General features: G+C 41.2%; 1 protein-coding gene and 1 long non-coding RNA gene across 3 annotated transcripts in view; one reads left to right on the top strand and one right to left on the bottom strand.

Moving 5' to 3' along the window:
• The window catches only part of KCTD1 (potassium channel tetramerization domain containing 1), a 110,967-nt gene that overhangs the window by 27,069 nt on the left and 56,938 nt on the right, over positions 1-26,960 (bottom strand). The window lies entirely within an intron of this gene.
• On the top strand, positions 3,962-17,493 carry LOC142652685 (uncharacterized). The gene is made up of 2 exons (XR_012847889.1): positions 3,962-4,354; positions 17,316-17,493. It is a non-coding gene; the product is annotated as an uncharacterized LOC142652685 (long non-coding RNA).

Genomic DNA, 26,960 nt, shown 5'->3' with positions numbered 1-26,960 from the left:
GGCCAGACTTTGACAATGCCTGCATGGTAAGTACATGTTATTTTAACCCACAAAAAGTATTTTCTTTCTTTATGGGTCGTGAAATTTAAACATTTGCTATTTATTGCGGGTTTTACCTCCCCATTGAATTTAATGGGGAAAAACCTGCAACAGAAAACTAGTGATTCTGAAGCATATATTTACAAGCTGCAAATACAAAAACTGCACGTCAATTTCTGAAAGTTTTCTCGGCAGATTTTTTTACGCTGCGTGTAGGGGAGATTTGTTCAAAATCTGCTGCTACTGCATTACGCTGTGTATTTTCCACAATGAAATCCATTGCGGAAAATCCGAAGTGTTTACGCTGTGCGTGAATATACCCAAAAAATATACTAGAAGGATTTGTATCTGTATTTTGAACCCACTCCTGGTTTTGGCTTACAAATACTTATGCAAAATACTGACCAAAATACTGTCGTGTGGAAGAGGCCTAAGTCACAATTGGTGGACATGTCCAATACCTCAAATGCATTAGAGACCAGTTGGGAGATTATTTGCAAAACTGAAGCTTTCGTGTAAGATTGTCCCCATGGTTGGCATTACTTAATGCCCTAATCCCAGATGTTTAATAATATATATATATATATTACTAAATTTTATTTCTGCTGCAAAGTGGACTATCACTGTAAACTGGAAATCACAATCCCTTCCCAGAAAAAGGTTAGTAAATTTGGAAATATCCAAAGCTTTGAATGATGCTGAATAATTGATATAACCAATTATTATTGCTGTTCTTTTTTGCTTTGTTATTCCTACATAAGCAACGTATTTATTTTATTTTTTTCCCCTGAAAGCTTTATGTTTTTCCTCTGTTGTGGAAAAAATGGAAAATAAAAAAAAGAGAAAAAAAAAAGGAAATACTTTTAAATTTGGTCTGCGCTGTGTTTGGCCATTTTTACACACGATTATTTTAAAATTGATGTATTGTGGATGATATTGTATCAGTAGGTCATCAGTATTTTATCAGTTTTACAGATCCGTATTTCCATCAGCAATACGAAAGTACTGTAAAGTAGTGCATGTTGGGGTTTTTTTTTTTGTTTTTTTTTTTAAATACCTGTGTATTTTATACGTCCATGTGAATAGCCTCATCAATTAGAATTAGCTCCATATTACGAACAGAAAAAACAGGTAATTCAGATGTAAAATACACCAACTGATGACAGTGAAGCATTTTGAAAGCTTGAACCTCGTGGATACCCATAGTTGCAGCAACGGAGACAGAGAGCATTTGGTCAAATGCCAAGATGGGCTAAACACTGGAGGACTATACAGTCTGAAAACCACAGGGCTGTATTTCTATTCTTTATGAGGGTATGTTCACACACAAACTCAAAAACGTCTGAAAAAACGGAGCGGTTTTCAGAGGAAACTGCCTCTGATTTTCAGGAGTTTTTGAATCTGTAAATGAAGCTTCTTTTAAATTTGGAGCTTCTTTTAATTTGGAGCTTCTTTTAATTTGGAGCTTCTTTTGAGGCGTTTTTCATAGTGTTCAATGGAAAATCAGCTCCAAAAAAACGCCTCAAGAAGTGACCTGCTACTTCTTTTTACGGAGCGTCCTTTTACGTAAAAAGACTCCCCGTATGAACTAAATGCTGTTTTTCCCATTGATTTCAATAAGCAGATGTTTGTAAGCGTTCAGCTTCTGTTTTTTTCAGACGATTTTCAAGGCATAAACGCCCCAAAATATGCCTGAAAACACTGCGTGTGAACATACCCTTACAGTATAGAGAGCTCAGAGTCCAATACAACAGTGTATTAAGAGCCAATAGCACTTGAGATCACATATAAAAATCATTGCTACTGACGCCTGTACGTCAGTGAAAAGGATATCGGGACTTGAAAAATGAACAAGACTGCTTTCCTAAAGGAGATCTGCCTGCACCCACTGATCAGCACTAGCCATGTGATCCCCCATATAAAAGAAATGGACACTTTGCTTATCATACAGCGCATCCCTTTCTGCTGATTGGCTCAGAGGGTTTACGCGGCTAGCATACCAACACTTCTACATGAAGCGTGATGCAATGCTACCTACGTGTTCTCTCTCTGCCATGGGCAATTGAGTGGCTACAGTAGCACCCACAGGAACGTCAGTCTATTGTTGTTTTGCAAACTGGAGGCGGTTCCATGTGTTAGATTGCCCAAAAACAGAGAGAAAAAAAACAAAAAACAGTAGAACAAGAGGCAAATGGCCTGGACAAGCAACGGAACAAAAGTATATTACAAAGTAAAACTATATTAGAGTGTGGTTTAAGAAACAAACACTTTACAGGTCCGGAGTTTTTGGCTGTCATCTGCTACAGTTAAAAGACGACTCCCAGATGCGGACCTTTCATTCAGCCAGAGTTTGCAAACAAAAAGACAAAAAACTAGTGAATTGAAATAAATTAAAAATAGAATTGGTTAAACAACAGACTGCAAAAGGATACAATAGGCAGATGAGTGTAAATTTCAGGTGTTTGGAGTCAAAGAGAACACATGTGAGAGCTGAAGTAAATGAAGGGGTGCTGGATGAGCACGGTGACTTTTGCAGTCTATTGTACGCATAGTCAATGGTAGTGATAGTTGTTCATTCCTTTACGCGATTGTGCACATATACACTATATCAACAAAAGTATTGGGACACCTACACCTTACACCTACAGGAGATGGCAGGAAATCCCATTCTAAATCCATAGGAATGAATATCAAGTTGGTCCCACTTTGCAACTAAAACAGCTTCCATCTGTAAAATCCACTAGCGGTTTTCCTTTTAAAAAAGAAAAGTATCAAAAACCTCTACAGACTGCACGGCACTGTTTTTTCCTCCTCCAAATAATTTCAATCGGAGGTTAAAGAGCAGAATCCGCCCAGATAGAGCAGGACGTTTGTTTTTTTTCCACAGAGAAGGAAAAAAAAATCTGCTATGGAAAAAAAATTAAAAATAAATTAAAAAGAGCCTCTGATTCTTATTAAAAACAATGGGAGGCAGATTTAGGATGTTTTTTGTAGCAGATTCCGATGCAGAAAATGCGTCAAAATCTACGTAAACGAGGCCTAAATGTAACAGACAAGGCCAGCACTCCATAGATAAACCAAACTATTTTATTCATCAGCACTAGCAGCATAGAGCTATATTAGGCTGCGTTAACCGGCTTCAGGACTCCGTTCATGGGTTTCCATCGGACCTTTCAGTCAGGGGAACACATGAGCGGAATCCAAACGGAAATCATAGGTTTTCGTTTGCATCACCATTGATTTCAATGGTGACTGATCCGTTGCAAATGGTTTCCGTTTGTCACCGTTGTGTAAGGGTTCTTTTGTTTTGACGGAGTCAATAGCGCAGTGGACTACGGTATTCATTCCGTCAAAACAACGGAACCTTTACACAACGGTGACAAATGGAAACCATTTGCGAAGGATCAGTCACCATTGAAATCAATGAGTCAGATTAATCTAGACAATATTAATAAGAGAAAGCATACATCTAGAGGAAAAAGGCAGAAGATGTGCCAAATCTATCAGAGCGCACCACTGGGATAAATTTAGCACATCTGGATAGATCTGTTTAGAGCCAGTTTTGGTTGGCTTACTTTAGACTAAAATTGTGCTGCACAACATTAATAAATCCGGTGTATTTTAGCCCCCCCTTTAGTAAACACTTTTGAAAAGGGTCTAAAAACATGTAACATCTTTTTTGGTGCAATTTGCCATAGGCAAATCTGCCCCAATGTGTATATGAAATTACTCAACTTTTATGTAGATTTCAATAAACTGTAAAATGGCGTTAAAAAGTACTTTAAAGGTGAGCATATATTGATATGTTTTGCAATGCTTTCTTGATACGTACAGTTTATCCCAACAGCAACAGGGCACAAACAACGTCATGGAGATGCATGTTTGAGCTAATTGCCCTCTTGAGAGATAGGGACAAGGGCATATCACTCTCAATTACATCTGATCCTGGAGTGCAAGCGGATAATGCAATGCCAGGGAAACAACAGGCGTTAATTGATGTAACGAGAGGGTCTTAGAAATACTCCCCACTCTGTGTAGAGCGCTGATAAGAAATAAATCCAGCCGTGAAATGCAGAATCCACCCCTGCAGGAATCCATCATTTCAAGACGGGAGGGCCACAATTGCTGCACAGCTTGATCTGCAATGTTTCAGTCTTGACAGAAAGCATCAAGTGACAGTTCAATAGGGTTTACAAATGATACAGCAGCCTGGCTGTCAAGTACATGGCTGCTGGAGTAATATCAACTGGAGGAGTTTACCTTATAGATTTGCAAAATATTAACTTGGATGGAACTACAACTTGTCAAGTAGAAGGTAAATAGCGAATAAATTAGAGGGCCCGTGAGCAAACTGACTTATTTATACGCACTAAGTGAGAAACAGATGTCTGTACCTGGTCAATATAAGGTCTCACAACATTGCTAGTCCCCCCTTCTGTCTTCTATCATTCACTTCAAGAAGTCAAAAGTCACATACAGTGACTTACAAGTATTCAATGCCCTTGGTGTTTTTCCTGTTTTGTTGCATTACAACCCGGAACGTAAATTAATTTTACATTTATTTTGATGCAATAGACGTGATAAAACAGTCCAAATTATTACAGTGGAATCAAAAAACACCACTGCAACACCACTAAGCAAGCAACATGAAAACCAAGGAGCTCTCCAAACCGGTCCGAGACAAAGTGGTGGAGAAGAATAGATCAGGGCTGGGTCATAAAATAATATCCCAAACTTTAAAGCATCCCATTGAACACCATTAAATCCATTGTAGCAAAAAGAGAATAATTTAGCACAACTACAAACCCGACAAGAGAAGGCCGCAAACCAATACTCACAGTCCGGGTAAGGAGGGCATTAAATCAGAGATTCAACAAAAGGCACCAACGATAACGCTGAAGGAGCTCCAAAGATCTGCAGTGGAGATGGGAAATGCTGTGTGTGGCGCTAACCTGACATCTCCCATCATCTGAAGGACACCATTCCCACAGTGGAGCATGGTGGTGACAGTGTCATGCTGGGGGGGGGGATGCTTTTCATCAGCAGGGACTGGAAAAGTGGTCAGGATTGAAGGAGAGATGGATGGCAGTAAATACAGGGCAATTCCTGAGGAAAACCCGTTGCAGTCTGCCAGAGATTTGAGACTGGAACGTAGTTTCACATTCAAACAGGACAATGGTCCTAAATATACTGCTAAGGCTGCACTGGAGTGGTGTAAGGCCCTGTTCACACTGAGGTTTTTTTACACGTTTTTTGACGCGGAAACCACGTCGGAAAACGTGCCAAAAAATGGCCGGAAATGCCTCCCATTGATTTACAGCGAGCGGTAAAAAACACTTGTGGTATAAAACGCTTGCGGTAAAAAGAAGCGACATGCCCTATCTTCGCGAGTTTACGCCTCTGACATCAATGGGAGGCAGAGAAAGCGTATTTTGCAGCGTTTTTGCCCGTGGCACTCAATGGGTGCGAGTGAAAAACGCGGCAAGCGGTGTGCAGGCAGATTTTGATCTTGCAAAAAACTCTGTGAACAGGGCCTAAGGGGAAACATGTAAAGGTCTTGAAATGGTCGATCCAATTGAGAATCTGTGGCATGAATTGAAGACTCCTGTACACCAATGCAACCCATCTAATTTGAAGGGCAGCGTGAAGGAGTTGGAGCAATTTTGCCTGAAAGAATGGGCAAAAATCCCTTTGTCTAGATGTGCTGAGCTAATAGAGACAGACCCCGAGAGACTTGTATCTGTAAATGCAGCAAAAGGTGCTCCACAAAGTACTGACTTTCAGGGGGTGAATACTTATTGATATTAAAAGTTCTGTTTTTTGTATTAATTGTTTGCATCACAGTAAAAAATATTTTTCACCTAAAAAGTGGTAGAAATGTTGTGTAAATCGGATGGTACACACCAGACAAGAATCCATTGTAATTCAACGTTGTAATGCAACAAAACAGCAAAAACAGCAAGTTGGGTGAATACTTTTGCAAGGCACTGTACACTTCTGTAATGTGGTTCCCTACACATTGTATATTTACTGGCACAAATAGATCAGATCTCGTCATATAAAAACAGGAAAGCCTTTGACAAAATCTTTTTTTTCCTCTCCCTATTTGAACATGTTGGGATTTGATCAAGTTTTAATCTTTTTTTTGTACACTGTACACCATTGATCATAAATTATGTAAAAAAAAATAAAAAATGCAGTGTACAGGTTGTTACTAGATATGTCTAGATTATTTAAAGTTTTGGGATATATATTTACTAAACTGCATTTATTGCAAAAAAAAAATAAAATTAATTCTGTTAGGGCTTTAAGAATAGGAAAAAAAATGCTATCTAAGGGCAGCATAAAGTAGTGAAGGAGACCAATACTGTGTATAGGGAGAAAGCTGACAATCAACGGTGGGTGGGGCTAGCTGCAGCCGATTGTCCAGGACTACATAGTAAAAATATTCCTCGACATTCATGAGCTGCAGCTAGTCCCACCCAATCTGCCGCTGATTGGCAGCTGTTCATAGGGAGAAAGCTGCCAATCAGCAGTGGGAGGGCGGGGCTAGATGCAGGTCAATAACACGGAAGCAGGAGATCACGTGAATTTTATAAAAATAAAACTACTAATTATTGAAAAGTAAGTGATGCACTGCTGGAATCAGGGTCTCTGGCATTACTTTATATAATGAACCTGGCGGCAGATTCAGGTGATTAGTAGGACATTGTTCTGAGAAATATGTTTTTAATACCCAGTTTCTGGCCAATCGTTTGTGATTCTCTCACTGAGGTTTTTATTTTTAGGGGAGGGGGGGGGGCTTTTCTACCTATAGTGTAAATTTATAGAGGGTTTTAGCTTGTATGACCATATAGGAAACCAGGACCATTCACTTCACAAGGATGCCTTTTAATGTGGTCAAAAAGTTGAACTTTCCCACTGCCCTTCTATGCTGCAATTGGCTTTGCCTGCGACATACAAGGGGTTAACAAAGGAGTTGCTCTGAATTTTAGAACAGAAGTGCGGTTGTGTATTAGGCTCTATTCACACTGGTGTCATGGCTTCCCGTTTTTACACATTCCATGATGGATCTGTTATGATCTTTTTTTGTAGGTGAATCTATTGACTTATAATGGGTACGCCAGAGCAACGAAACCTGATAGAAAAGAACTGAAGTGTGAACAAAGCCTTAGAGCCCTGATCACAAAGGCATTGTGCCTCCCTGACTACCATCCATGACATACATATTCGTTGTAGGGCGTTAAGAGGTTAATTAATACACAACTCAACGCAGGGACAACAATGTGTTTGTATCAATATATAGCATATATTTCCCTTTTAAATACACTCATTAACCTGGACTGATGAAGGCGTTAGAATTACATTACGCAAACACCCTATGTTAATTGCGTGCCGTTAAAAGCAGTGACGATGATGTACATAATGTCACCTTTCAGGTAATATTCCAAACTATCACTTGACCTACTTACTCCCTTCCTGTGCTCTCAATCTGTAGATTACGCTGCTGCAGTCCTATATGGAGAACATATAGGTATAGGCTGCGTGCACCTTCTGATTTTAGTTTGGTTGGTAAACATTATGTGCAGCATTGTCTGGAAACGGCAGAAAATAGGTCTGGGAGTGCGTAGTGACTATACACAAAGTGGCGGCACAATAACTACTTGCTTTGAAACGTATTGTCAACATTATTGGTACTTCTGGAAAAATAACAAAATCAATAAATGATTACAGTTGGGCATTTTCTCAGCACATAAATCCTGTATAACTTCCATAAACTTATTGAAAACCGCCTCCGGCCCAAAGTCCTGGAATCAATGCAATCCATTAGATATCCGTATTTCACTTGCTCACAGCTCAATTGCCCGGCAATGAATTATTATAAAAGAAGATTCATTTTCTATTCTGTAGTTTATTGCATGTCAGGTCAGTTTTTGTTTTATTTATAATTCACCACGCAATGGATCTGGTTAGGAAACAAGATATTTGCACATTTTTTTTCTCTACCTAGTAAATGCTGATCAAAAACAGCAACATGACATTTTTTCGTTTTTACACTTTTTTTTTTTATAGTATAGAAGGCACCTTAACATGAAATAGTAGTCTATTTTGTGTTTGATATACAGAAATCCCATAGCAAGTCTCAGTAAGGAAATTCAATGGATTGTAGAAGATTAGAAAAACATGGCTGCTGTCATCCAGAAACAGAACAATTCTTGTCCATGAGCTGTATGTGGAATTGCAGCGCCCTGAAATACCATACCCTGCCCGTGGACAGCCCTCTAAAGGGGTTGTTCACTACTGGACAACTGATGACCTATCCACCAGATAGGTCATCAGTAGATGATCTGTGGGGGTCCGACACTCGGACCCTGCACCGTTAAGCCGCTATGGCTGCCTCCGGGCACCAGACGTATATGCCTTGCTGTAATCTCACAGAAAAGATTCAGAAGTGTCAGGATTCTGAATAAACATCACGTCCTGGCTGGTAGTGATGTATATTCATTATCAGGACACTACAGTAATGTTAGGGTTTGTGTATGTGGCTGCACGTAGTGATATAACTATATCGCTAGTGCAGTGCAAATGAATGGAGAGGAGTGCATGAGGCTGATTGGTCAGCGTCATACACTCCTCTGTACAACGCCCACTTGGTCTAAAGTAAAACACGCCCACTTGGGCATTAAGAAACTCATTAGCATAAAGCTAAAAATCGCTCATAAAGTGGTTTAAAATAGGTAGTTTTTCTAAATAAAAAGCATTACTGTCACCTACATTATAGCGCCAATCTTTTTATATAGGAGATAGGGCACTTATAATGTGGTGACAGAGCCTCTTTAAGAAGGAACTGCTGCATTCTTAGTGAAGTGAAAAGCTTAAGGGCGGATTCACAGGAACGTGAATTGCGTCCGTGCAGGCCGCGTGGTTTTCACGCGGCTCGCATGGACCAATAGAAGTATATGGGGCAATACAGACAGTCCGTGCTTTTTGCGCAGCGTTTACCCGCTGCGTAAAAAGCGCGACATGTTCAATATCTCTGCGTTTTTCGCGAATCACACACCCATTGAAGTAAATGGGAGCGTGAAAACCACGCATTCCGCACGGAAGCAGTTCCGTGCGAACTGGCTGCTTCGCGCAACAGCTGTCAAAAGGATGAATGTAAACAGAAAAGCACCACGTGGCGTGTCATAATGATGGCGGCTGCGCGAAAACCACACAGCCGCGCATCATATGCTGCTGCCACACGGAGCTGTCAAGTGGCTTTTGTGCAGGCAAAACGCTGCGTGTTTTGCGTGCGCAAAAACGCCACGTTCGTCTGAATCAGGTCCAATTCTGCCATTTTTTGGAACATACAAAATAAAGGTAAATAACCACTTTACTAGAAACAGATTGCTTCATGTGTATATTTATATCATACTTATTCATGAATAATAACCAGTGGATAGAATTTTTTTTAACATCCCCAATGAACCTCAAAGATCATATTATCATCATAGATGCAGATACCAGTACACATGCTTACTATAGATAAAATCTGTGGCCAGTACCACTATCCGTATATATGTATAGCATTCTAATGCTGCTCTCTGCTTATGACCACATTGCCTTAAAGGGGTTGGAATTTTGTAGTAGACAGCAACTTTGTCCGACAGTTGTCAGTCTCCGTGACAAGCCACATATGATTTGTTAAATGTGGTTTGCATGCAATTTGAAAATCTATCAAGAATAAAAACCGACAGGGCTTATTAAGTTGCTGAAAAACCAAATGCAAAACACAAAACCACAGACATACGTTTCAACGAAATTCCTTTTTTGCAAAGGCCCCACAACCTTGTAAAATTAAATTGTATTCATATACAGGAAAGAATAAAACGTTGTAGTGTAGAGAAATACATATTATAAATCGAATACATAATGGCAATGACAAGATCAACCTAACATTTGGATGAACATTGACTTAAAAAGGATGGTCTCACAAAGACAACCCCCCAAAAAAACGGTGTGGTGATCAGCTTCTCTTAACCCCAGCGATCAGCTGTTATGGTCACTAAATTGAACCAAAAAGTCTCCTTTAAAAAAAGGTATTATCCTGCGAACCCGGTTATAAAAAAAACCTACAGGCATTAACTTAATACAGTTGTCTAAAGTTAGTAATCCATAAAACTCAGCTCAAAACGTAATATTTCATTTTTTATTTTCTAACCCCAATCCTTTCTCTGCCCCGTTAGCGTTTTGGGGGAGGGCAGCAGCGCCACACAACGCAACACTCCTGACTGCTTCTCCCAGTCACAAAAAAGTTTTCATAGTAGGGATGCAAGATGCATCGAAACTTCGATACTGTGCACCCTGAAACGGTTCGATACCGTTATTTCATGTATTTCGATACTAAGGTGTGCAGCCGCACATCTTAGTATAGTCACACATGAATGTATGAGAGCGGGGCTGCGGCTGTGTAATACAGTCATTGCTCCGCTCCGGAGTCCTGACAAGTGCGCGATATCAGCATGAGGTGATGAATTAGACGCTCATTAGTGCAGCGCCGGCCGCATCACTTCATGCAGACCGTGCGCGCACTAGTTGTCAGGAGCGGGGCAATGGCTGTAGTACACAGCCGCAGCCACACTCTAACAGCGGAGATAAGAGAAACCGCTCTTCTCCGCCGCTATTCCCTTGAACGCTGCATTTAAAGCTGACCGCAGTGTTCAAGGGGAAAATGAGAAGGGGGGGATGCCCCTTGGATCGCGTCACATGGAATCCTTGTGACGCGATTGAGGGACATACCATATATGGGCAGAAAGGCCAGGGTCCATTGAAGGACCCAGGGCTGTCTTACCATATTTCCTGTTAGGCAGTTGTTGGGATATACCTAAGTATGCCCTATGTACTATCCGTACACAGGCTAATGTACTGGCATATAGATAAATGCCAGTACATTAAAGATTAAAAATATAAAAGTAATGTTAACCCCTTAAAGAGGCTCTGCCACCACATTATAAGTGCCCTATCTTCTACATAATGTGATTGGCGCTGTAATGTAAATGACAGCAGTGTTTTTTATTTAGAAAAACGATCATTTTTGACGGAGTTACGACCTATTTTAGCTTTATACTAATGAATTTCTTAATGCTCAACTGGGCGTGTTTTACTTTTTGACCAAGTGGGCGTTGTGGAGAGAAGTGTATGACGCTTCTCTCCATTCATTTACACAGCACATAGTGATCTTACTGGATCACTATGTGCAGCCACATACACACACATTAACGTTACTGAAGTGTCCTGAGAGTTAATAGACATCACTACCAACCAGGAGGTCTATTCAGAATCCTGACACTTCGCTAACGTTTGTGTGTGATTTACAGCACCTCAAGCGTAATCTCGCGAGATTACGCTGTAAATGACAGCCCAGCGTGATCTCAATGTGCTGTGCTGTAAATCACACATAAACGTTACCAAAGTGTCAGGATTCGGAATAGACATCACGTCCTGGTTGGTAGTGATGTCTATTAACTCTCAGGACACTTGAGTAACGTGTGTGTGTATGTGGCTGCACATAGTGAACAACGCAGGATCACTATGTGCTGTATAAATGAATGGAGAGAAGTGTATGACGCTGATTGGTCAGTGTCATACACTTCTCTCCACGACGCCCATTTGGTCAAAAAGTAAAACACGTCCAGTTGGGCATTAAGAAAGTCATTAGCATAAAAGCTAAAATAGGTCGTAACTCCGTCAAAAATGATAGTTTTTCTAAATAAAAAAAATCAGATCACATTATGTAGAAGATAGGGCACTTATAATGTGGTGACGGCCTCTTTAAGGACACAGCCTGTTTTCACATAATGGACTAGGCCATTTTTTTCAAATCTGACAGCATTTTTCTAGATTTAAATGTATCTACTTGTAAAGCAGATCGTAATACCACACAAAATAGTTACTAGTTAACATTTCCCATATGTCTACTTATGTTTTTGAACATCCTTTTATTTTTCCAGGACGTTACAAGGCTTAGAACATTAGCAGCAATTTCTCAAGAAAATGTCAAAAGGCAATTTTTTTCAGGGACCAGTTCAGTTCTGAAGTGGCTTTGAGGGCCTTATATATTAGAAACCCCCTATAAAACAACCCATTTTAAAAACTGCACCCCTCAAAGTATTCGGAACAGAATTTAGAAAGTTTCTTAACCCTTTTGGTGTTTCACAGAAACTAAAGCAAAGTGGAGGTGAAAAATTAAAAGGTTATTTTTTTTTTGCAAAAAATCTGTTTTAATTCATTTTTTTCTGTAACAGAAGGTTTTACCAGAGAAATGCAACTCCATATTTATTGCCCAGATTCTGCAGTTTTTAGAAATATCCCCCCTAGTGTGCCCTAGTGTGCTACTGGACTGAAGCACCGGCCACAGAAGCAAAGGAGCACCTCATGGATTTTGGGGTCTCCATTTTATTAGAATATATTTTAGGTGCCACGTCAGGTTTGAAGAGGTCTTGTGGTGCCAAAACAGTGGAAACCCCCCAAAAAAAGACAAAATTTGGCAATCTACACTCTCCAAGGAATTTATTAAAGGGGTATAGTGAGCATTTTTAACCCAGCAGTTTTTTTGCTGAATTAGTGGAATTAGGATGCAAAAATTAAAATCGAAATTTTTTTAAATTTTTTTTTTTCGAAATCTTCAATATTTACAAGGCATAAAGGACAAAAGACACCAACATTTGAAAATCAATTTCTTCCGATTACGGCAATACCCCATATGTGGTAATAAACAGCTGTTTGGACACACGGCAGGGCTCAGAAGGGAATAAGCACCATTGGCTTTAGGAGCTCAAGTTTTGCTGGAATGGTTTTCGGGTGCCATGTCGCATTTGCAAAGCCCGAGGGACCAAATCAGGGAAAACCCCCCAAAAGTGATCCCATTTGGGAAACTACACCCCTGAAGGAATTTATCAAGGGGTTTAGTGAGCATTTTGGCCCCACAGGTTTTTTTGCTGAATTTAGTGGAATTATGCTGTGAAATTGAAAATTACTGTTCTTCTGATAAAACGTGGACATTTTCAATTTTTACAAGGAATAAAGGAGAAAAAGCTACAACATTTGAAAAGCAATTTCTCCCGATTACGGCAATACCCCATATGGGGTTATAAACTGCTGTTTTGACACACGTCAGAGCGCAGAAAGGTCAGAGCGCTATTATGTATGCAGATTTTGCTGCCTTGGTTTTTGGGCGCCATGTTGCATTTGCAAAATCCTAAAAAAGGTACCAGAGTACAGTTGTAGCCCCAAGAAGTGACCCTATTTTAGAAACGACACCCCTCAAGGCATTTAAAATTTGCCTGGACATATAACGGGGCTTAGAAGTGAAGAGCAGCATGGGCATTTCAGGACTATTTTGGTGATTTTCACACCATTGGCCCACAATTGCAGGGCTCGGAGGTCAAATAGTTAAACAAACCCCCTAGTAGTGACCCCTATTTTGGAAACTACACCCCTGAAGGCATTTTAAGGGGTGTAGTGAGCATTTTGACTCCACAGGTGTTTTTTTCATGGGAAATTAATGTGCAGCAGATGGTGCAAAGTGAAAATTGCAATTTTCCGCTGATATGCCATGTTAGAGCACAATATGTTGTGCCACCGAAGACAAATACCTCATAAAATGTTAAGCGGGTTGTCCCGGGTATAGCGATGCCATATATGTGGACGTAAACTGCTGTTTGGGAGCGCTGTAGGGTTCAGAAGGGAGGGAGCGCCATTTGGCTTTTGGAGCGTGGATTTAGCTTGGTAGTAGTTCTGTTTGGGTATTGCTGATATTTCAGTTTATAATGTGGGGGCATATGTAATCTATGCGGAGTACATCGGGGGATAATAAGAGGGTATAATAATGGGGTAAATAAATAATAATCCGCAGATATGTGGGCAGTGTCGCACTGATAAATGGTGCCCAGTCTTATCCGCTTTTGGAACGCTCTGCACCTTTTGTATCGCCATATTCGGAGAGCTAGAACTTTATTTTTTCTCCAATGGAGCTGTGCGAATTTGTTGCGGAACAATCTGTGATTTTCATTGGTAACATTTTGGGGTTCACGTGATTTTTTGATCACTTTTTATTACATTTTTTGGCAAACAAGGTGACCAAAAAACAGCAATTCTGACAATGTTTTCTATGGCGTTCACCATAGGCTATAAATGAAAATTTTACTTTATTCTGCGGGTCGATAAGATTACGGCAATACAAAATGTATATCGTTTTTTTAAGTTTTGCAGCATTTGCGCAATAAAATCACTTTTTAAAAAAAAATTTATTTCTTTTTTGTGTCACCATACTCTGAGAGCCATCACTTTTATTTTGCAGTCAAAAAAGCAGTGTTAGGGTATGTCCAGACGCAAACTCAAAAACGTCTGAAAATACGGAGCGGTTTTCAAGGGAAAACAGCTTCTGATTTTCAGACGTTTTTGAAGCCACTCGCGATTTTCGCAGCTTTTTTTACGCCCGTTTTTGGAGCGGTTTTCAATAGTCTATGAAAAACGGCTCCAAAAATGTCCCAAGAAGTGACCTGCACTTCTTTTACGCGGCCGTTTTTCAAAATGGGCGCTTAAAAAAATGGCCCGTCGGAACAGAACGCAGTTTTTCCCATTGAAATCAATGGGCAGATGTTTGGAGGTATTCTGCTTCTGATTTTTCAGGCGTTTACGGCCCGAAAAATGGACGAAAATAGGCAGTGTGAACTTTTGCGGGACCAGTTGTAGTTTTTATTGGTACTGTTTTTGTGTACATGCGACTTTTTGATCACTTTTTATTCGATCTTTTGGGAGGGGTGGTAATAAAAAAAAATTGTGATTCTGGCATTGTTTTTTATTTTATTTTTCTGCGGTGTTCACCGTGCGGGAAAAATATTATAGTTTTATAGTTTGGGTCGTTACAGACGCGGTGATACCAAATATGTGTACTTTTTTTTAACGTGTTCATTTTTTTCCTATAATAAAAGGCTTATTATAGGAAAAAAGGCAGTGTTTGTTTTCATTAACTTGAAACTTTTATTTTTACACTTTCATTCAACTTTTTTTTTTTGTTCCACGAGGGGACTTGAGGGCCTGCACTTCTGATCTTTACTCTAATGCATTGCACTACCCACGTAGTGCAATGCATTAGAGCTGTCAGTCATTCGCTGACAGCAAGCCTATTAGGTCCTGTCTCTGGGTGACTAATGGCTATCGTACGTGGTAGAACAGGAAGCCATTGTTAGGCCTCCGATTGCCATAGTAACGATCAACAGCTTCACGATCAAATCGTGTAGATCGCTACAAACCACTAAAATGCTGCGAACGCTTTTGATCGCGGCATCTAAGGGTATGTGCACACGTAGTGACCAAAAACGTCTGAAAATACAGAGCTGTTTTCAAGGGAAAACAGCCCCTGATTTTCAGACGTTTTTTGAGCAACTCGCGTTTTTCGCGCCGTTTTGTGGCGTTTTTTACGTCCGTTTTTGGAGCTGTTTTCATTGGAGTCTATGAGAAAACAGCTCCAAAAACGTCCAAAGAAGTGTCCTGCACTTCTTTTGACGAGGCTGTATTTTTACGCGTCGTCGTTTGACAGCTGTCAAACGACGACGCGTAAATGACAGGTCGTCTGCACAGTACGTCGGCAAACCCATTCAAATGAATGGGCAGATGTTTGCCGACGTATTGTAGCCCTATTTTCAGACGTAAAACAAGGCATAATACGCCTCGTTTACGTCTGAAAATAGGTTGTGTGAACCCAGCCTAAGGGGTTAATGGCAGGGATTGGAGCTAGCTCCATTTTCTGACATTACGGCACAGTGTCAGCTCTAACATACAGCTGACACCGGCGGCTAATGTCGCAAGCTCTGCTTCTGAGTCATCTTTCTTTTTGCGGCCGGAAGCCTTTTGGGTCCGCCTCCGGGCGGGACCAGCAGGCTTCCGTACTTGGCAGACATGAGGCCATTGTTAGGCCTCCGGTCTGCCAGAACAGCCATCAGAACGCCGCAATTTGCATTGCGGCGTTCTGATCTGCTAGGAAACACCATAGATTCAGCGCTCGCTTTTGTGCACTCCATCTAAGGGGGTTAATCGGCCAGATAGGAGGCTAGCTCTGATCCTGGCCATGCAGCAGGGTGTCAGCTGTAATATACACCTGACACCTGCTGGCGATGGTGCGGGCTCCGTTTTGAGCCCGCATCAGCAACACAGTATTAGTACATTGTGTTGCGTTAAGTCCTTAACGACAACGACGTACTATTACGTTGGATGTCGTTAAGGGGTTAAATAAAAAAAATACACATACATTTTTTTACAAAAAACATTAAAATAAGTCTCAATATAGCATTACTCAGGGACATGGCACATATAGCACTACTCAGGGCCATGGCACATATAGCACTACTCAGGGCAATAAAGTTTCACAATGAAATCAGACAGGTATTTGTGTAATAAACCCTCCCTATGTTTTAAACTGAAATCCCCCATAGTTGTCAACATTTAAAAAAAAAAAATTCTAGGGATACTTCTGCTTTGACCGAGGGTGGTTAATCGGGTTGTAGCTTGTTGTTAAATCTGGATAACACTTTTAATCCAGACCACAAAATTATTTCAGACCCTAAACCAAACAATGTAGATCCCAGACCAGACCCCAATATTAAGACCTCAGACCATACCCCAACATTGATACCTCATAATAAAGACCCCAATGTTCAGACCACAGACCAAAACCCCTAATATAGACCCCATACCCCAATATTCAAATGCCATAATACAGTCCCCACACTAAATACAAACGTTCCTACCTCAGACCACACCTGACATCCTGACGCTGGCCAACATCAAGACGTCATGTGCAGCGGCGCTAGGAGCCGAAGAGGATTTGGGCCTGTAGAGAAGTAGTCGGGAGCGAGGATAGATTTGTAACTAATAATAGTCTGTCATCTACTGGATTAATCCAACAGGTAACGGTTGATTAAAAAATCTAAATCTCCCACCCCATCTGCGAGGGGATTGCCACAAAAAAAAAAATTTGTGACAATCCTGGCAAATTTCGGACTGCTGGCAATTGTTCCCTGTAAATCAGCCATTTCAGGGGAGGCTAAAATTTACTATTCTACAATATGCCTAACCTAAAAACTCGCAATGGATCCCTGGGTTCTATTGTACTGGCTGATTATATCATTGTACTATTGAACGGGAGGTACAATTCCAATGAGGTCTTGTTTATTGTAATCATTCGCTCTTGAAAGCTACGCTATTTGTGCTCAAATAGTTTCTCTTACCTTCAGATTCTGGTTCCAAAAAGAAGCTACAGCCGGTCAGCGATATTAACTCTCATGGAGCCAACGTGCTAGTCAGATGGCCGAGCACAGGTTGGTGTGTAGCCAATCCTGCCTGATTGAATCTATGACACACACACACACGAAAAAAGTAAAGTGCTTTCTGGCAAAGAACGCAACACAGTGAGTGACCATGTATAACCATGTTTATTCATTATACTGCAGTCTGTGTAAGAAAGTGAGGTTACTAGTACCATGGCTGTGCTACTACTTACACGGCCCGGGCCACACAGTAACAGCACTGCTGCCTAGAATACCCTTTACACGATCATGACCTTAGGGCCAAGTGACAGTGAGAAGGTTCTTGTCACAGGCAGTTGACACCATGGTTCTGACCCTGGTGCCAAGTTTCAGTAATACTAGGACATCCCAGGTGTCATTTCAGCACAATAGTATCAGCGTCTTCCAACTGCTAGGGAGCCACTAGCCCGAGAACTTCTGGCGTTTTTAAGCATGAAAAAGGCTCTTGTTTTTCTAAAGCTGCATTTATACGTTAGTGCCTGTTCACAGCAGCACTGTCTTTCCGTTGAGGGATTCCATCAGAGGTTTCTGTCGGGGGGAACCCCTCAACGGAAAGGCAAACGGAAACCTTAGCTTCTGTTTGCATCACCATTGATCTCAATGGTGATGGAAACTTTGCGAACGGCTTCCGTTTGTCACTGTTGTGACAGTGTTCCGTTGTTTTTGACGGAATCAGTAGAGCACTATCAATACTATTATCCTACATACGCCACCATTTTTGAAAATGTCCAATGTTTGTTAAAATGACATGTTTGTCAACCAACTTTTCCTATTAAGAACTTCAAAGATGATAACGTAATTTTACTGGGAAGTTCTATTTATGATTGCAGGGAAAAGTGCAAATCATAATGATACATATAAATGGGTCTTAACATGTGTATGCGTGGGTTAAAATGTAGGTTACTGCCTGGGCGTCACGTACATCACTACAGGCATTGCAGGACAGGTAAGTAACCACACTGAGCCGCACATGTCCGCTATACAGTGTTTACAAGCAGGAAAGGTAACTGGCAGAAAGAACGCAGTAATGGTCGCAGGGAACTTTTACATAAGGTTTATTAGTAAGTCATACATTTTTCCATTTCCTGCAGGTTCCCACGTTTAGTGGTACATTGGTGGGGTCCAGGGTTACCCCTAAGGCTGCTAAAACACGTCAAACTGGCTTCTAGGATAGGTTCCGAAAATCTATTTATTTCAGCAACTAGATATATAAAATATAGGTGGGATTTTTGGAAATCACTATTGGACTTCTTATTAAAGTTTTTGATGTCCAAGATACAGCAGGATGAGTACAGTGCCTTGATTCTCTCGCTTTACAGTCCTGCAGTATACTGCTGACAAATGCCACACTATTACATACTATATAAACATATTGCAGCAGGACCTGCAGCAAACAGTTCTCATATGATCCAAACTACATATCTTATTTTCCTAGTATATACCGTGTGTACATTTAACATACTAGTAAAAAGTTCTTATGTATATGCAAAAACTGTACAAAGTTCTCTTCTGAGTAGTGTTATACACAAAAGGGACCCATGCCAAGCAAAACTAACAAAGGGGCAACACCAAACAATGGAATGGCCAAAAATATGAATCATCCACATCCATTACAGACTACTAATTCTCTCTCTCTCGAATAATAAATATATATATATATATATATATATATATATATATATACACACACACACACACACACACAATCATTACTAAACTACTGATAAGTTATACGGGTAAGGCTTTATTCACATGATGGCATGGTCTCTGCCGAAAGAAAAGCTGGCCCTCCCTACACACCTCCGACCTCTCCATGAGCGTGTAAATCTGCTACATCAGTCAGGATTCTTAGGATTCAAAACTTTTCCTTGGTTGCTAGCAGCATAACAAAACAAAAACACATGTGGGGTAACGCAAATGCACAATGTTTCCCATTGACAGCATTGCTTTCCATAAGAAAAACCATTCATATAATGAGAAATGTATTTTCCTATATGCCACAAATGTTTACATAAAAAATTAATCCGGAGGCTCCTCTGATAGTGGGAAAATCTCTAAGTCTACCTAAGTAGACGGTGCAGGGAGACGGTGACTTTGCCAGATCTTTATCCTCATGTGGCTATCCAGCGGTGTGATCCTCACTATCAATAAAATGATTGATACACATCACCGGCATTTTAGGTACCAACAGCTCAAATAGAAAGACAGCCGCCAGTGATGGTGCCGAATTCTACGTATGTATTTGTTCTGCCATTTACCCAATAATATGGAAGGCGGCTAGAAGGGAATGCCTGGGGATTCACACGTTTCAGATAATCTCTGCAGTATACTATTCTCCTATTCTTTTACGTATTTCATAAAAACAATAAAGAAAGGAATTGAAATGGGAATTAAACTTGCAAATTAAATTATTTTTCTATCACTAGAAGAACAGACATGGAGTTTCTTCAGCTACGGTAAGAGTTAACAGTACTAGTTAGATATACAGACACCAATCTCTATAACAAGATGTTCAGTCCACATTCAGAAAACATTGGCCAATGATTTTCTATAGTTTCTTCAGGCTCAAGAAGTGCCCGAGGGAAAGAATTTGACGTCAGAAGAAAAAGAATAACAACCACTGCAGTTATTGACCTCGGATGTCAAATGAGGTGAACAGTAAACCTCAGTGAACTGTCACGTGTCCTGTGCGGTGCCAATCAAATGCCAGGGCTTAAAACACATCCACGCCTGGCCAGAGAAAGATGACACCCATTGCATCTTGCCTCTTCTAAGTTGCAGTGCAGAAACACCACACAAGTACAGCAGAGCCCATTCCTATCCTTACGGGGTTAAAACCGGTTAATAAATGACAAAAATCTGACTGACCAAAGTATTCACGTATATTTAACCATCAAAGCAACATTCAGGACGTGCACAAGCGCTGTATGTATAGGATAGCTATGATGTTGTAGCCTTTATTGTTAGCAGGGAGGATTGCTGGCCGCTAGCCAAGCACATTAACAACCCTAGAACCAGTTATTAGCTTATTACACAGGAAAAATCAGGACCGAGCATGTTGCCTATTATTTTCAAAGCCCTGCCACTGCATGGAGCAATGCATCAAACCTGTCCTCAGGATTCCCAAGCAGGTCATGTCTGAGGAGAAGCGTGCGGAAGCACCAAGGAGTCATCTAAGGACACAGCCTATAACATTCTCACTAAGTGATTCATCTGTATCAGGAACAACCAGTGACTGTGGAACTAGAAGTCCCAGCAAGCCCTGCCACTGCATGGAGCAATGCATCAAACCTGTCCTAAGGATTCCCAAGCAGGTCATGTCTGAGGAGAAGCGTGCGGAAGAACTAAGGAGTCATCTAAGGGCATAATCCGGTCCTGTGGGAATTGTATCAATTAGAGGGCATGCAAAAATGGGAGTCGGCAGGGGTTAGGCGACTACAACACCTGTATGATGATAACGTGCTGAGATCATTTCAGCAGCTGAAAGACCTATTTCCACTGGAGCACATTATGTTTTACCAATATTTGCAGATCCGTCATGCCCTACAGGCGCATGTGGTGGACCTGACGGTCTGTGCTCTTGGGGTCCTAGAGTATGTGGGACGGGCAGACACGACCAAAGGCCTGATCTCAATGGCATACAGGAGCTTGCTGTCCAAACACCTGGGAGACCCGATGGCGCTGGTAAAAGAGAAATGGGAACAGGATATCGGTCCATTGACCAAAGAGGAGTGGGAGGAGATATTAGCGTCCACATGTCACTTATCACTCAGTCTGACGCAGAGGAGACCCCCAACTCTTCTTGATACACAGAGTGTACCGCAACCCGTGGGTATTAAAGCAGATGGGTATTAGAGCGGATGCTAAATGTCCTAGGTGCACGGAGGAGAAGGCGGACATATACCATATGTTTTGGACGTGTGAGGCCCTGAGGACCCTATGGGGGGAAATATTGTATCTGATAAAGCAGGTGTATGGTCTGGAATTGGCGGCAGACCCTAAAGTTATGTTGTTGGGAGCGGTGGGGGAATTGGAGAATGACAGAATGGCAAGTCTGGCAATCGCAAAAATATTATATCAGACGAGGAAATGCATTGCTAAACACTGGCTGGATGCGGAGCCACCAGGGATGAAGGAAATTGTAGGAATGTTGATTCATAATATCCTGATGGAGCATAAGATATTTTCGAAAAGGGGCACGGAAATTTTTTTTGATAAACAATGGAGCAGATGGTTGGCTTGTCCTGAGGTGCTGTCACCTGACCTGAGTAGACTAAGGGCAAGAGTCATCTGAGGAATAGGAGGTGACCGAGTTTGGAGCAAAGGGGGAGTGGAGGGGAAACATGATAACAGAGCTGTTTTCTGGTCAGGATTGGTATTGGAAACAATTGGTGGAGATATGGTGGGGGGCTGTGCGGGGAGGGGGTGAAGAGGGTATGTTGGGGGTTTTCTGATATGCTGTAATTATTGTATACGATGTTGAAATACTTGAAATGTGAATAAAATTGGATTGATAAAAAAAAAGGAGTCATCTAAGGACACAGCCTATAACATTCTCACTAAGTGATTCACCTGTATCAGGAATAACCAGTAACTGTGGAACTAGAAGTCCCAGTAAGCCCTGCCACTGCATGGAGCAATGCATCAAACCTGTCCTAAGGATTCCCAAGCAGGTCATGTCTGAGGAGAAGCGTGCGGAAGCACCAAGGAGTCATCTAAGGACACAGCCTATAACATTCTCACTAAGTGATTCATCTGTATCAGGAACAACCAGTGACTGTGGAACTAGAAGTCCCAGCAAGCCCTGCCACTGCATGGAGCAATGCATCAAACCTGTCCTAAGGATTCCCAAGCAGGTCATGTCTGAGGAGAAGCGTGCGGAAGCACCAAGGAGTCATCTAAGGACACAGCCTATAACATTCTCACTAAGTGATTCGTCTGTATCAGGAACAACCAGTGACCGTGGAACTAGAAGTCCCAGTAAGCCCTGCCACTGCATGGAGCAATGCATCAAACCTGTCCTCAGGATTCCCAAGCAGGTCATGTCTGAGGAGAAGCGTTCGGAAGCACCAAGGAGTCATCTAAGGACACAGCCTATAACATTCTCACTAAGTGATTCATCTGTATCAGGAACAACCTGTGACTGTGGAACTAGAAGTCCCAGTAAGCCCTGCCAGAAAGAGAGCTGTTGAGCAGAGTGAAGGAATCAATCACAATATTTCAATGGATAAAGCTCCGAGCAGTTTGACGGCATATTTAATGTGCTCTGTGAATTATGGCAGCCGGCATTTCTGATGTGGTGTATACAGCGCTGCTACATAGGCCTACTTGTACAAGTGAACGATTTGTAAACTTTACTGAACACTAGGTTTTTAAAGAAAAGCTATTTTTTTCCCCTCCAATGGTTTTTAATAAGAAACCGTTCTAGGAAATCCTCCTAGAACTATAAAATAAACCTGCACTGTGACAGCAATAAAATCAGGTGTGAACACGCCGACCTGCTGCATTTCTCATTCTGTGCTGACTCCATTAGTGTGAAGTGTAAAAAAAACTAAAAAAAACAACCATTTACAGCTCTTTAGGTCCACATGCTGCATATACAGTTGTGTTTGTACATCAAAAGATAGGTATAAACAATACTTGACCTAACAAGGTCCTGAACGTTTTATTAACTTTTAACTAACCATACATCAGAAGGTAGAAAACAGCTAAGACACCATCAAAAGGTCAACTATTCACTGTCCTTTCCATCCTCTGCATGTATATTCATTAACTTTTCTAATGTCTTTTATCAGTTAGAAAAAGGTAAAATGTAAACTGCATATGTTTTACATGCCACTTAAATGAAAAGTAAGGCCTGGTTCACATTGCTTTTTAGCCCTACGTTTAGCGTGTATGTTGGGAAATCTCTTATTGCACACGATAAAATTGTCCATAGGTCTCCAATAGCCCAACAGAGGCTAAAAGAGTGTCCTTTTGGTCTCCGTCAGGCTGGTATATGTCGGTATACTTTTTTTTTTGAGGATGGAATAGCGTAGTAGACGACACTATTCCATCCCGAGGGATCCCACAAAAAAAAAAAAAGTATACCGAGTTGTACACGTTTCTTTAACATGGGAGTATGGCATTCGTCAAAGAGTGCCATTCGTCAGAGGTATACGTTAAAGTGTATACCCTGGGGAGCTTCCCCAGGGCCGAAGTCCCCGGGAAGAGCATCAGGTAGTGCTTGGCCCGAGGATTCCGGCCCTGTGAAAGCTCCAGACGTCATGGTCTATATCTAGATAGTGCTGTCAGGGGCTTTCATCTCTGGAGTCCCCGGCCAGAGCATCACTCCTCCTCCAGTCCCGGAGTCACTGGCCACAACGATTCCAATGCGCTGGCCCATTGGAAGGAAAACAACAAGATATGAACCAGCACTTAGCTGTACCTCAACTTAACGATTAGGCTGGGTTCACACGACCTATTTTCAGGCGTAAACGATGCGTTTTACGCCTCGAATTACGCCTGAAAACACGGCTCAAATACGTTGGCAATCATCTGCCCATTCATTTCAATGGGTTTGCCAACGTACTGTGCCGACGACCTGTAATTTTACACGTCGCTGTCAAAAGACGGCGCGTAAAATAACAGCGTCATCAAAGAAGTGCAGGACACTTCTTGGGACGTAATTTGAGCCGTTTTTCATTGACTTCAATGAAGAACAGCTCCAAATTACAGCCATAATTGACGCATCGCAAAACGCGAGTACGAGCAATTCCGTCTGAAATGCAGGAGCTGTTTTCTCCTGAAAACAGCTCCATAATTTCAGCCGTAGTTGTCGTTATCGTGTGCACATATCCTTACACTTTCTAAATATCAAAACTTGTGAGGACGAAAAGCAGCAAAAGTCAATGAATTCTTATAAAAAAAAAAAAATAGTGGCACCTTCAACTCAGAATGTGTTATGGGGGTTGCTGGCATCCCGCTCCCTATGGTCTTTGTTTCTTTAACAAAGTAAGTCCTCACAGAGTCTGTAGTGTATCAGATAGTCGTTCTACGTTTCTGTATTCTCCCCTACAATCAATGGTACATTACAGTCACATTGCAATGAGATTCCCACGACCAACTTAGAAAGAAAAGGGGCATGGTGCTTGGAGGAGTGCTGCCGCATTCTAGCGAACATTGGGAGTCAAAAGACCCCCACGATGACATCTGACATGACGCCCTGATATATCAGAACTCTGGCTGCAGAATATGTAATCAAAGAACAAAAAAGACAATCACCTGTTAAATTTCCCACCGCATCAGTGCCTATGACCTGCGGTCCCCCCCACTGTTCTCGGTTTGCTGCAGCCAATCACCTCCTGCCATGTAGTCATGTGCCGGTATAGAATGTCATCACTGCTGCCATGTAGTCATGTGCTGGTATAGAATGTCATCATTGCTGCCATGTAGTCATGTGCTGGTATAGAATGTCATCACTGCTGCCATGTAGTCATGTGCCGGTATAGAATGTCATCACTGCTGCCATGTAGTCATGTGCTGGTATAGAATGTCATCACTGCTGCCATGTAGTCATGTGCTGGTATAGAATGTCATCACTGCTGCCATGTAGTCATGTGCTGGTATAGAATGTCATCACTGCTGCCATGTAAACAGCTCGGCGGGGGACCACGGGAGCATCAGAGGATTTAACAGGTGAGTATTGTCATTTTAAACACATTCTACATATTCTTATTTGTTATTAACACTTGGAATACCCCTTTAACATTCTAACAAGGCTTTAAGAAGCCAATTTGTCCATCTTGTATTAATCCTCTACCTGTACTGGCAGGATGTAAACCAGAGAACAAGCTGGGTAAACCAAGTGGTTTTTCTGCACCGCCTGTCCATCTCTAATGTTTTAAAAATGGCGGCATCCATTGTAAACTTGCCAACAGCAACTACAGAACAAAACAAATGGACTGTTAGAATCTGATTTATGGTTCGTGGTAACGCTGCACGTTCATGTGAAATCATTTTTAGAGAATTCCAAGTATCCCATTTTCTCACATACACAATATTAACACAAGTCCATGTTTTAGGTACATCATAAATATACAGTCTTCAGTCACACGCTTTTTTTGTGGCTATCATTTGAAGCTAAAATAAAACCGCCAGAACGGTTTTCTATTGACGTATTAAAAGGGGTATTCTGGTTTCAGCAATAAAAACGTTTTCCAATATACTTCATTATGGTTTTCAAGATCTTTGCTTGCTGTCATTCAACAGGAACCTTTATTGTTTAATTTGAGTGGCTAAAATTCTGTCCACGGACACACAGATGCAGGGGTCTTTAGAAGACGCAGCTCTGATACACCTACTGTAACAAGCCCTTCACCTGTGTGTCCATCACATGATCAGGACAGATTTATCTTTACTAGAAGTAAACAATGAAGTTTCATATTGAACGACGGCAAGATCTTGAAAACAAATAAAAGTATGAATAAACGTATACATTAAACTACTGTATATGAACCTATAGGTTTGTATTGGCCAAACATACGACAAAAGTGTCCTTTTGCCAGGCAAACATCTGGCTGATTTTTTTGCACAGTACGGAGAAGCGTAGACTTTTACGCTTTTGAATACACTGTAGCATACGTTGTTTTTTTTTTACAAGGAAAGTCAATGGCATATATATATATATACACACACAACTGTATGCAGTTGAATACATTTCTTTACATACAGATGAGTATATCTCAACCTTATCCAAAATGGAGCTATATAAATATAAGTTTGTCGGTTTGCAAAATAATTCTATGCCTATGTGTGAAATACAATAGATACTATAGATATGAAACAAGCCTAGTTTAATTCGGACAAATATTGATACTTCCCTGTTGATTCTGGCTGCCATCTTATCTGCCATCTAGAACGTAGTTTATATAAACGGACGCCAAACTAGAACTACTTATTACAGATTAATACGATCGCACTCCTTATTAGAACTAGTGGAAAATTCAAGACATACTTTACTATGATAATACAAGGACTACAAGCAGTGATCACCTACCAACTTATATACTGTAAAAAACAATGGGTCCTATAGTCCCTTATAAGCACGGAGTGTATATTACAATGGACATGTAGTGTTGTAAACTTCTTATAGATTATGTGTTGAATCAAGGAAAGTGCTCATTTAGGGTAAGCTCACACGGCAGCCTCCGTTATGGCTGAAATTACGGAGCTGTTTTCAGGAGAAAACCGCACCGGAATTTCAGACGTAATGGCAAGTGCAGCCGTTTTTCGCTGCCTCCATTACGGACGTAATTGGAGCTCTTTTTCCATGGAGTCAATGGAAAACGGCTCCAATTACGTCTCAAGAAGTGACATGCACTTCTTTGACGCAGGCGTCTTTTTTACGCGCCGTCTTTTGACAGCAGCGCGTAAAAAAAAAATGATCGACGGCACAGCACATCGTAAAACCCATTCAAATGAATGGGCAGATGTTTGCTGCCGCTTTGGAGCCGTATTTTCGGACGTAATTCGGGGCTAAAACGCCCGAATTACGTCCGTAAATAGGGTGTGTGAACCCAGCCTAACATGAAC

Source organism: Rhinoderma darwinii, chromosome 5 (assembly GCF_050947455.1).
Source record: "Rhinoderma darwinii isolate aRhiDar2 chromosome 5, aRhiDar2.hap1, whole genome shotgun sequence".
Taxonomy (NCBI): domain Eukaryota; kingdom Metazoa; phylum Chordata; class Amphibia; order Anura; family Rhinodermatidae; genus Rhinoderma; species Rhinoderma darwinii.
This window is presented reverse-complemented; position numbering and strand designations above follow the sequence as displayed.